This window comes from Bidens hawaiensis, unplaced genomic scaffold, assembly GCF_021521415.1.
Source record: "Bidens hawaiensis isolate Kalapana, Puna unplaced genomic scaffold, B.hawaiensis_p1.1 tig00012349_1, whole genome shotgun sequence".
NCBI lineage: Eukaryota > Viridiplantae > Streptophyta > Magnoliopsida > Asterales > Asteraceae > Bidens > Bidens hawaiensis.
Genome location: NW_027492007.1, coordinates 196,617 through 210,465, shown reverse-complemented (window position 1 = coordinate 210,465; position 13,849 = coordinate 196,617).

The following is a 13,849-nucleotide window of genomic DNA, read 5'->3' as shown; positions in this document are numbered from 1 at the left end:
GGAGTAACCGTTAACAGAAGAAGTAGCTGAGATCAGGTGAGTTTTTAGCCCCATTTCCTTGTTATGTTTTCGGGGCTGTGTGCATACTCGATGTGATCAGTTAATACACTTGTCCTAAGTGATAAGTGTATGCCCTATGTGATATATGTGTACGGTATGAATGATTGCTTGTCGGTACGTGAACGATCTTCGGATACTGCATGTACCGTTAGGTTATAAATAAAGATATGGATATTTTATGAAATGCAGGGATGATTACTTGTCGATACGTGAACGATCTTTGGATATTGCATGTATTGCCAATGATAGCTATGATTGTCTCATTATATGGATATTAAGTGATAACTTATATACAGAGTTCCCTATACGAATAATATACAGAGTGTTCCTTTAATGGAAAGCATAGTGTTCCTTTAATGGAAAGCCCCGTGTTCCTTTGATGGGATGCATAGTGTTCCTTTAATGGAAAGCATAGTGTTCCTTTAATGGAAAGCCCCGTGTTCCTTTGATGGAAATCATAGTTCCTTTAATGGAAAGCATAGTGTTCCTCCTATGGAAGTATATAGGATGTTCCTTCTATGGAGAATATACATATAGAGTGTCCTTCTATGGAGAATATAAATAGTAGGGAAATAGTAATAGTTCTTTTAATAGATATTATGTGACGTCCTCTTATGGATAATTATACAAGGTTAAGATATGTATGTATGTAATATATGTGTATGTATTGTATGTCGCCTGATTAACTAGAACTCACTCAGCGTGGCTGACTTTTAGTATGCACACAGGTATATATGTTTATCGAGAAGGCATGAGGATGACACATGGCATGGATTGAACGGCTGGCATCTGAAGATGGAAGAAAAGATGTTTTAAATATAATGATTTGTTTTATGGTATCAAAGAAGAGATTGAATGTTTTGTAACGAATGCTTCAAGTAAACGTTTCCGCGAAAGTTTTAATTAACTCTGATTGCAAGAACTGTGTTTATGAGTAAATCCGATGCTAAAGTAGGGCTACCGGAAATGGGGCCTTACATTGTAGTATATAGTGTATTTTATATAATATTGAGTAGGTTGAAAAATTAATTTTCAACTATATTTATTACGGGTTAAAAAGAATGACCGAGATTTTTGTTAATAATCACATATGTAAAACAAATTTATTGTTCATAATAAATAAATAAAATCTAATTACCATAAACTTTGATGATAATTTGAACAAAAAACTTAAATGAAATTACATTTATTGATGAATTTGGTCCAATTTTAAACTAATTAGATGTGAAGATTAAAAAAAAATAACAATCTACATTTATTAATAAATTTGTTCCTATTTTAAGTGATTGTGAGTTACAAATTATATGTAACTCTCAAAATAAAAAAGTAGTTAAAATCTAAAATTAGAAACCGGTATATTAACTTAAATGAATACATTAAGTATTTTAATTATTAGGAATAGAATTTATTTTTGATTTATTTAATTGGTAAGAAAAATAGAGAAGTGAAACATAATTTTGGAAGGAAAGAAAATCGTCCAATAGGCAAGGGGCATGTGGCACCAAACTAATTTGTTTTAATAGTATAGTGGGATATAGTTTGGCCGTTCTTATATAATTCATTTTGTTGTTTTGTCGTTTGATTCAAAGTATAATTGTTCAAAATTTAATATTTTGTTTATTTTAAAATTTTCACAATCAGGAAAATGGAGCCAACAAACATTACAATGTTGAACCAACTGGATGTGCTTAACAACGACCGTGTCCTCAAGATTCGTATTTTGAAACTATGGCGTCTCAAGGACAATTATAAGCCGAAGAAGATTGGTCGATAGAGATGATTTTGCAAGACGAAATGATATTGTTACATAAAAATAAATAGCTTACCATAATCCAGACTATTTTTTTCAAATTACACATTCATTAATTTTAGTATATTATTCACACAATTTTGTACTAATTATTGGATGGTGAATGTTTTTGTATTTATTGGTTAGGTTTTCACCGATTTTGTACTAATACACATTTATATGTTTTTCCGGTAATTAAGGTTATATCGTTTTCCGGTAAGGTTTACATTTGTTCACATAATTCAAAACTTCATGTGTGATATTAATATTAATATTTAATTTTATCATTTCAGATTATTGTCCCCAACTTGATATAATGGATTGAGGATTTGTTGACAAGATGCCTTATTTTTTGTTTAATGTTAATGTATATTTTTGTTATTATTCAAGTATTTATTTATTTTCACAATTCATGTAATTTAATTGGTTATTATATAATCCGTAAATGAAATTTAATTGATCATTCTATAAGAAATTAAATTAGTTATAATAAGATAATCAATATTATATTGTTGTTGGTCAAATTTCAATTAAATCACTAATGTCAACGCAATTTAAAACATTGTTATACTTTCCAATATTATCGTATTTAACGTTTTAAAATAATACACCTTTAATATGGCATTTTAGAAACCGATTTTCACAATTCAAATTTGGATTTTCACAATTTATATGAAGTTTACAAAAATGTGTTATATATTTTGACTTTAACCTGTTATTCAAATGCCGAAATTTAACGAATTTGACCATTTCATAAATTTTCAATATTAATGCCTTAAATAAAAATTTATGTTTAATAACAATTTCTAAATATTTCAGGCTATTATGATTTTAATGTCAATTTCAACTAAATCTATTAATATATTTATTTCTAAATATTAAAATAAAATGTACATTTATTTAATTAGGTTTTTATATAACACCTTTAATTTATGGTTAATTTTCATAACATTTTTAAACCCTCATTTCTATTTTTTATATTTGACCATTGTTTAATTATGTCTAAAATTCAAGTTTCATACCTTTAGTAAAACCCATACATTTTCTATAATCAATTAAATTCGAAATTTACAAATCAAATACAAACTTTTACAAATTGAATGTCAAAATTAATGTATAAAATAAATCCCAATGTCAAAAGTTGACTAATTAACGAATTTGATATTAAATGTAATTATGTCGAAATTATCTATTACAATACAACTGTACTGAATTTGTTTCGAAGTTTACTAATATTTTTTTTATTTATAAGAGTGAACTCTAGCGTTGGATTTAATAGATCTAACAAACTAAGTTATTGAATACAAAAGTTAAAATAAAAATTCTTTTATAACAATTTACATATTTATTGATTATAGTTTTTATATAATTATATGTTTTTGTTCATATACAAAGCATGTATTTTTTCTTCAATCCAAATCTTATTAACAAACACTACAATTATAATTTGTCAAATTCTAGCATTATAATCTATTTGTAGTCGTATATCAAACTCAGCAAACATTATTTGACCAATTCTCATTGACATTTAAAAGATTTTCATACTTTTCAATATTAGAAAAGTTTATATTTTTTTATTTGACAATTTTATAATCATGTCTAAATGTCAAGATGCATATGTCTAAAAATAGCATCAACTGACTTCCTGAAATTCTGTACCTTAAACATTTTGTTATTCCATCATTATTACCAAATTAACTCAATTTCTATTGTTACAATATTTTATAAAATAAAAATTCATTATTGTTAGAGTAAAAAATCAATCTTCGTTTTATATTATGTAAGGCCCCGTTATCGGTGTCTCACATTTGGACGTTGGATTTACTCATCAACATAGTTCTAATCATCAGAGTTAATAAAAACATTCGCGGAATATAAAAGCTTTCATAAAAGATTTCATAACAACCATAACTTGTCTTAAAACAACATCTCGTCTTTCAAAATGAACAAAACATTAAACTTGAACGTCTTGAGTCTTCCGATGCCAGCCTTTTATTCAATGCCACGTGTTCCCCTCAAGCGAGCTACCTCATTCTACTCACCCGCGTGCATACTAAAAGTCAGCTACGCTGAGTGAGTTCTAGTTAATCATATAACATACATTACATTCATAACTACATACTTTCATACTTTCGTTTATAATATACTTACTTACATCCATACTTTCTTTCTTTCATATACTTACCTTACGTTTTAAAGAGCATTTCGCCCTATAACCTTCGCATATATTATTAGGGCATGCAACCCTTTAACCTTCGCATATATTATTAGGGTTTGCAACCTTTTTAACCTTCGCATATATTATTAGGGTATGCAACCCTTTAACCATTCCTTACCTTTCATTATCATCTCCATTATCACATCCATACAATTAATATCATGCATATCATAGTCGTACATACTTCCTTATTCACATACACATATCATACATACTACATTATACTTTCCTTAACAATACGTGCAATACCCGAAGGTCGTTCACGTACTGTCAAGCATACATTCATAACTATCAATATCATGCATACTGCATTATACTTTTCTTAACAATACGTGCAATACCCGAAGGTCGTTCACGTACTGTCAAGCATACATTCATAATTATCACATTCGTCATTAAGGCATACACTTACCATTTAAGGCAAGTGTATTAACATTCACATTGAGTATGCACACAGCCCCGAAAACATAACAAGGAAATGGGGCTAGAAACTCACTTGGATCCTGTTGCGCTCGCCGTTAATCGTTATTCCTTCTTTAACTGCACTCGGCTAACTGTTAAATATATATTTGTTAGTTAACCGTATAATTACTTAAGTTGGTATTTTAGTTAACCAACGTATTTTCTAAGTTGGGCTTGTTTGTTAACTTAAGATAATGGGCTAGTTGTTTTAGTTTAGATATGGGCTTAGTAGCAGCCAAGTCAGTCCAACTGTTCCCTGAGGCATCTGTGCCCAACTAGGTTCAGGCCCAACTCAACTGGGTGGCCGAGAACTCTCAGCAGAGAACCCATGTGTTGACCGAGAACACTTGGTTTGACCGAGAACACAGTGGCCGAGAACTCTAATTGACCGAGAACCCTGGGTCACCGAGAACTCTCGCTGACCGAGAACCCATTTTGACCGGATTCCCGTGTTGACCGAGAACCCATGTCTGATGCTTTCAGCTCCTGTTTTCTTTCCATAAATTCATTCTAGGCTCATTTAACGGTTAACGATCCGTAATCACACTTTTATCCACCTATATCCCAACCTCCTTAACCGTTTTACATTCGTTATCAACCCATCATCAAGACTCAACCCTTTTCAAGCATAAAGTTTGAACCTTTATGGCTAAAACGTTCAAAACTAGATCTAGGGTTTATTTATTCGAGCCGTTCGTAACCATGAGTTCGTTAATTCCATTTTAATCTTCAAGTTTGAAACTTTATGATTTGTCTAGACCCGATCTATCATCCTGCTAATTTTCATGTAAATCTGTTCATGAAAAGTAAACCTTTTTAACAAAAACGTACATTTGAGGTTTTTGTATGAAATCACTCGAGATGCTCAAAACCATATCAAACGAACTCCGATTTGAGTGATTCAAGCGGCCACGAAACCGTCTCGTCTCGATCTACAAACCCATCAGCTCACCTTCTCCGGAAACCGCTACTACAGTTTCCGGAACAGATGAACAGTCGCCGGAATCTTCACTTTTGAGCTGCTGTGGTTTTACTGATAAAAATCGGACTTCCCGACCTTTGATCGAAGATCTTTTCGATTGAAAACTTCATTTATGTCAGGAATAGTCGGTTAAAATTTGAGACCGATCCGGCGGCTAGATCTTTGGGAATCTTTGTGTCTTTGTGGGTGTTTTTGCCGATCTTTGGGAATCTTTGTGTCTTTGTGGGTGTTTTATCAAAAAACGAGAATTGGGTTAAGTGTGTGTTTTGATGGTGTAGGCTATGGTGTGGAGATGTATGGAAATGAAAATGATTAGGGTTTTAAGGGGTATTTATACTCCCTTAAGCCCATGGACTTTAGTCCCATCTTTCTTTTTTGGTCCATAATTAATTCCATCTATTTAGGCTACTTATCCTTCCATCTTTATTATTTTACTAGTTTTTAACCCCCGTATTACGGGGGTTGTTTTATATTGTTTGTTCTAATATTTGTTTATTTTTTGAATTTATATGTTTTATTGTATGAAAGTTTATAATATACTTATGGTTTGATAATAAATTGTTTCACAAATAAATGAGATGTTATAACTCGGTTTAAAAGCTATATGGTTTTGATAAGACCCAAGACCCGTTTATATTTTTTACTATAAAATTGGTTTTTTAATTATAAATAATATTTATGAAAGTTAATAATATACGTATAGTTTGATGAGACCCAAGACCTGTTTATTTTTTTTTTACTATCAAATTGGTTTTTTAATTTAAATAATATATATTTCTTTTTTAAAAGAAATCATATATTAATTTTTATTATATCCTATTTTATAGTATTTTTACATCAATAATTTGGTGAGAATAATTTTTAATTTAATGAGATGTTATAACCCGTTTATGGAATATCTTACTATCAAATCGTTTTTTAATTTTAATAATATATCTTTTTTAAAATAAATCATATATTAATTTTTATTATATCCTATTTTATATGATTTTTACATCAATAATTTGGTGAGAATAATTTTTAATTTAATGAGATGTTATAACCCGTTTAAGAAATATCTGGGTTTGGTAAGACCCATACCCATGAATTTGGGTCAAATGCATGAGAAACCTCCATTTAAAAATCAAGCAAATCTGGTGACTCCAAAAAAAAGGGGGAGCGACCATATCGCGACACATAGGATTTTTATATCTTCGTTTATATATATTATAGATTTCTCTACTAACTTAAGTAAACTTTTCCATCTTAAATAAATAATGTATTAATTATTTATTTCTTAGAAATTTCAGGATGTTACAAGTCTACCCTCCTTATAAGAGGTTTCGTCCTCGAAACCTGCTTAGTCCTTGTAAAAGGAATACTTCCTGTATTCACATTCTTTCTTGAACCGGCTTAGCTTCCTAACTTACCGGTTTATCCTTGTCCCACATTCATCGAGTGATGTTAATTAGTTTTAGCTTTCTAAGTAGCTTGTTCATGAAGTCCTTGATGATACATTTCCTTATTCAGACTTTGCTAGTGCATATCACTTCCAAAAGTATGGTCTCATTCCTTGTCCTTTAAATTAGCACTAAATGACAATTCCGTCCAATTACAACCTGTAGCAAATATACTGCTTTGCAATACGTTCAAAACATATTAATTCCAAAAAAGGAAACCTTTCCAGTTTCTCCTTAAGGGTTACTTCTTAAAATCCCTTTGTCTATTCCTTGAGAGAGAACACTTCTTGCAATTCTTGAGCGTATCCATTGCATAACTTGTCGGAGGACTCCTTAAGTCACCACTTATACCTTCTTTCATTCTCAGCTCTGCATCCACATGTAAGGTTCATGAGTTATAGTTGTCCAAGGTAGCTTGATCATGAAGTCCATGATGATACATATCCCTCTTTCTTGACTAATCAAGCCTTATGTTGTCCTATGAATCCATTGTTGTTTGCCATTGCATATCAGGCTGCCTGATCTATCGTAACCAATTACCTTAACCGACTTCCTTTTCGGTATGTCTTGACCTTCTTTTATAATACCATTCTATCATTTCCGTTCCATAGGACTTCCCATCCATGATCACATGATTATCAATTACTCACTAATCATTTGTGTCACGACTCAATAAGTCTAAACCATATCTACACTTTCCCTGCATGTCTTTCCACCTTTTGTCGTTGATTTCTAGCATTTTCTTGCAGTGTGATTTTCGGCTCCACATTCGTAACACTTGTGGTTGTTCTTATCTGTGTTGGCGGAGTATCATGTCTATCCACAACTGTCACATGCCATGGACTCATCTTTATCTGACTTCTACTAAATCGTTTCACTTCCATTAGTATATGCCTTCATTATAAGCGACATCTAGACTTATGACCTTCATCTAGGATTTGGCCTCGAAGATATCCATGACGTGGAATCCTCAGGCGACCAAATCTGATCTTCACATCATAAGTAATATCCTTCAACTCTCGGTGTAACTATAGAATTCATTGATTTTTCGTCTTGCTCTCATCCTTTATAACTTTTAACTGTACCTTGTGGATCTTGCTAATGCAATCCGAAGTACTAACTAATTTATACTACTTAAATGTCGTGATATCTTCTCCACATTCTGGCCGTCAGCAACCATATTAGCCTCACCAGGATAATACTTGATTTCACAATCATAATCCATTATCAGCCTCACTCATCTTCTTGCATCGCATTCCGTTCCTTCTACTTCTTATGACATGTGTCAATGGTACACCTTGAAAACTTAGCATACAATTACTCTTTCTTTAGCGTTTCCAACACTTTTCTCAAGTGTTTAGCATGGTTGGACTTATCCCTTGAATAATCAAAACTATCGTCTGTGAAGGCAACGACATATTTGTCCTAATATCGGATGACATGCCCTATTTATCATAACCATAAATGCTGCTTGAGCATTCTTCTATCCAAACGATATCACGAGAAACTCGTAGTATATTCATATTACGTCTGAAATGTTATCTTAGGGATGTCTGCCTCTTTCACTTTCAACTGATGATAGCCTGCTCTGAGGTCTATTTGCGAGGACCAACTCGCACCGTGCGTTTGATCGAACAAATTATCCATTTGTGGCAACGAATATCCATTCTTCACAGTAAGCTTGTTCAACTCGTAGAAATCTATACACATTCTCATACTTTTGTCTTTTTCCTTCATGAACATCACCGGTACACCATGTAGGGAAATACTCTAGAGCACCTTCATCGACGAGTTCTTGTAGTCGGGACATTAACTCTTTCATTTTGGATGACACCAGGCGGTAAGGTGCTTTCGCGACGGGCTGTGCTTCCTGGTATTAACTCTATCTGGAATCCTACCTTTCTTCCCAGTGGTAACCCCGGAAGGTCCTACGGGAACACTTCTGGTTAGTCACACACTACAGGAACATCTTTCATTCCTTTCGTGTCGGTCGTAGCTTTGACAACATACATCAGGTAGGCACTGCACCCTCGCCCTAACAAACCTTCAGCTTCTATCATTGGAATGACGTTAGGCCTTGAACTTTCCTTATTACCATAAACAGTCACTGTACCGCCATCCTATGACATAAACCTTGTTAACTTACTCTTACATGCTATACAATCTTTAACTCAGACGTCAAATCCATTCCCAAACGACATCGAACTCTCTTAAGGTCAATCATAAATAGTAGAAAGGAACTCACGTCCCTCTAGTTCTACCTTACAATTCTTAACCATTCTCATACTTTGACGAAAGTATCGCTAATGGTCTCTTCCATAAAGTATCAGGTACACAACTATATTATTCTCAACGTCTCCTTTCATATTTGCTAAACTATGTAGTCTCATACTTTCATTCCTTTTCAATTAGGATGCCTCGACTTTCACCCGTCCTTTGATGCGTCGGCGAACATTGTTGGCATTGTAATGCGAAACATTTGAGCAACTCCCTTGGTGTATATGATTACAAGCTCCAGGAGTGATCCTTCTTCTTTACTTCCTAAAGTCGAAGTCCTATTGCTTTCGTATATTACTCTGTCACACCTTCTTCAACAGGTGTCTGGTTGGCACGTGTCTTACCACAGCGTCCAGTACAACCCTTTCACGCTCGTCCCTTTGTAACTCATCTATCTTATCTCTAAGGAAACACAAACGTTATCACTCTAGGAATTATTTAGCACATGATTAGTAAGGTAAGTAGTTAATGACAGTGGCCAAGTGTAATTAACTCTTTACATTAATCCTCAGGTTCTACATATTTCGCTTTGTGATTTCACTTGTGCTAGTTTCTACTTTTTACACAATCATAACATACATATAACCTACATTCTTATCCCTAGCAATTAAGCTAGCATATACACATTCTTTCTTTAGCAATTAAGCTAACATTCAAATATTCTTCTATAGAAGTTAAGCTAACTTTTCTACACATTCTTACATTATACATGAAATTAATCACATACTTTACCTTTACCGAGCTTGCTTGAGTGACACATGGCTTTCTTGAACTGGCATCTTCTTTCTTTTCTTATTATATCCCATTCTCTGTTCGAGTCTAAGCATGTGGGATGCTTAATTCCCTCGAACTTATGCTCTGATACCAACTTGTAAGGCCCTGTTACCGGTGCCTCACATTTGGAAGTTGGATTTACTCAGCAACATAATTCTAATCATCAGAGTTAATAAAAACATTCGCGGAATATAAAAGCTTTCATAAAATATTTCATAACAACCATAACTTGTCTTAAAACAACATCTCGTCTTTCAAAATGAACAAAACATTAAACTTAAACGTCTTGAGTCTTCCGATGCCAGCCTCTTATTCAATGCCACGTGTTACCCTCAAGCGAGCTGCCTCATTCTACTCACCTGCATGCATACAAAAAGTCAGCTACGCTGAGTGAGTTCTAGTTAATCACATAACATACATTACATTCATAACTGCATACTTTCATACTTTCGTTTATAATATACTTACTTACCTTCGTACTTTCTTTCTTTCATATACTTACCTTACGTTTTAAAGAGCATTTCGCCCTATAACCTTTGCATATATTATTAGGGTATGCAACCCTTTAACCTTCGCATATATTATCAGGGTATGCAACCTTTTTAACATTCGCATATATTATTAGGGTATGCAACCCTTTTAACCTTCGCATATATTATTAGGGTATGCAACCCTTTAACCTTCGCAGAGTTTGGAAGAGTCTGCAACCCTTTAACCTTCGCATATATTATTAGGGTATGCAACCCTTTAACCTTCGCATATATTATTAGGGTATGCAACCCTTTAACCTTCGCAGAGTTTGGAATAGTCTGCCACCCTTTAACCTTCACATACATTATTAGGGTATGCAACCCTTTAACCTTCACAGAGTTTAGAAGAGTCTGCAACCCTTTAACCATCACATATATTATTAGGGTTTGCAACCTTTTTAACCTTCGCATATATTATTAGGGTATGCAACCCTTTAACCATTCCTTACCTTTCATTATCATCTCCATTATCACATCCATACATTTAATATCATGCATATCATAGTCGTACATACTTCCTTATTCACATACACATATCATACATACTACATTATACTTTCCTTAACAATACGTGCAATACCCGAAGGTCGTTCACGTACTGTCAAGCATATATTCATAACTATCAATATCATGCATACTACATTATACTTTTCTTAACAATACGTGCAATACCCGAAGGTCGTTCACGTACTGTCAAGCATACATTCATAACTATCACATTCGTCATTAAGGCATACACTTACCATTTAAGTGTAGGGCCCCGTTACCGGAAGCCCTACTTTCGCGTCGGATTTACTCATAAACACAGTTCTTCAAATCAGAGTTTATTAAAACTTTTCGCGGAATATAAAACATCAATCATTTGTTACAAATCATTCAATCTTTTCTTTGATATCATAACACAAAACTTTATATTTAAAACATCTTTACTTCTTTCTTCAGATGCCAGCCGTTCAATCCATGCCGTGTGTCATCCTCATGCTAACTCTATAATCAGCTCACCTGCGTGCATACTAAAAGTCAGCTACGCTGAGTGAGTTCTAGTTAATCAAGCAACTTATCATACAACCACTTCATACAATATATATATACGTATCCGAAGACACATAGTCCACTGTCTAACATGCCACTGTTAACCACTTAATTACCCCTACAGCTTAGCCACTTAATTACAACGGCACGTATAGGCTTTCCCTATCACGCACTCACGCTATGCCACTTAATAACGAAGGCACGTATAGGCTTTCCCTATCACGCACTCACGCTATGCCACTTAATAGCGAAGGCACGTATAGGCTTTCCCTATCACGCACTCACGCTATGCCACTTAATAACGAAGGCACGTATAGGCTTTCCCTATCACGCACTCACGCTATGCCACTTAATAGCGAAGGCACGTATAGGCTTTCCCTATCACGCACTCACGCTATGCCACTTAATAACGAAGGCACGTATAGGCTTTCCCTATCACGCACTCACGCTATGCCACTTAATAACGAAGGCACGTATAGGCTTTCCCTATCACGCACTCACGCTATGCCACTAACACCCTTACTAGACTCCTGCTACCTCTAACACACTCTACCTCAACCTGCCTTGGTCACACTCATATTAGTTTAGTATTTACGTAGTGAACAAGTCACATCACATCATTCATACACACTATCAACCACTTGGCAATCGCTATCCTTGGCGATACGTGCAATATCCGAAGATCGTTCACGTACCGACAAGCATTATAAATATATACCTCATATAACATCTATAGCATACACTTACCACTTAAAGTAAGTGGATTCACACTTCACATCGAGTATGCACACAGCCCCGAAAACATAACAAGGAAATGGGGCTAGAAACTCACCTGAATACGGTTACGTTCTCCGTTGATTGAAATTCCTTTCTTTAACTGGGCTCGGCTAACTGTATAATATTTACACATATCAATTAACTACTACTACTCGTTTTCGATAACTGCCTTAACACATTTTCCATTAGGTTTTTAATTCATTTTATAAACGAACTTCGCTTCAGGCGAAGTTAAACCTTAGGCGAACTCGGAAACAGCTTGGTTCTGGCTTGATTCGATCGAATAGGAACACGTTCGATCGAATAGGAACACGTTCGATCGAATAGGAACACGTTCGATCAAACAGGAACACGTTCGATCGAATAGGAACACGTTCGATCGAATACAACACTCATTCGATCGAATACAAAACTCATTCGATCGAATGAGTTGGAGACTATTCGGTTGCTTCCCTATTCGGTCGACTGGACTTGTTCGATCTACGCATTCGATCGAATGGACTGATTCGATCGACTGGTTCGATCGAATGAGTCTGATTCGACTCCTTCAAGCTGGGCGACGGAGAAACCCACGGGTTTTCCAGATTTTCCAGATTTTTGACCCAAAATCGAAGTTTTTGACATGGAAATGCTCGGGATTGAAAGGGCTATCGATTCCTTGTACTTTTAAACACAAAAGCTTGCATTTTGACACCAAAACAAGGCGGTTTTTGACCCGAAAACTCAAGTTACGAAAATGGGAGTTTTTGCTCGATTTGAGCTCGAAAATGGTTATGAAAACGGATGATTTTCGAGAGGGACTTACCAAAAACGATTAGGAACTAGATTGTGGACTCGGATTTGTGATTAGAGAACTTTCTCTCTCTAGCTTCTCTCTCTAGAAATGAGAGTGTTTGGGTGGGTGTAAGTGAAGGAAGATGGTGAAAAATGGTGGAAGTGTCAAGAACTTTCGTTTATATACTACGGGTTTGGTTAGGCTCGGGTTGGCTTCCTACGGGTCGAGACAGGCCGAGTTCATAAAATAACTAAGCCCAAGACCCGTTCCTTACTCGACATTAAATAACTAAAACGTGAAATTACTAAATATAACTTTCTTTTATTTATCAATATAAAAATTTCGGGATGTTACAAGTCTTCCCTCCTTAAAGAGGTTTCGCCCCCGAAACCTAACTTATTCCCTATAAACGGAAAACTTCTTATATTTACACGCTTTACCATCACACAACTATTTATTATAACCAACATGCATTCAAGTTAAATTCATAGATCGTTCATACTAAAGCACAAGAAGTCACAAGTACTTCATAACATAAAAGGAAATCATTCAAGCTTGCTAAACAACATAGGTTCAACTGTAACATAAAACACTCTTTAACTACTAAACATAAAACAACTGTGACATGCCACTTATTCTCCTGCAACCTCCTCAGCAGCTAATAGACCATCCCTTCACGCGTTTCCTCTTCCTTCCCTCACTGCCACGGCTTCTCTACACTCCCTAGCTATGTG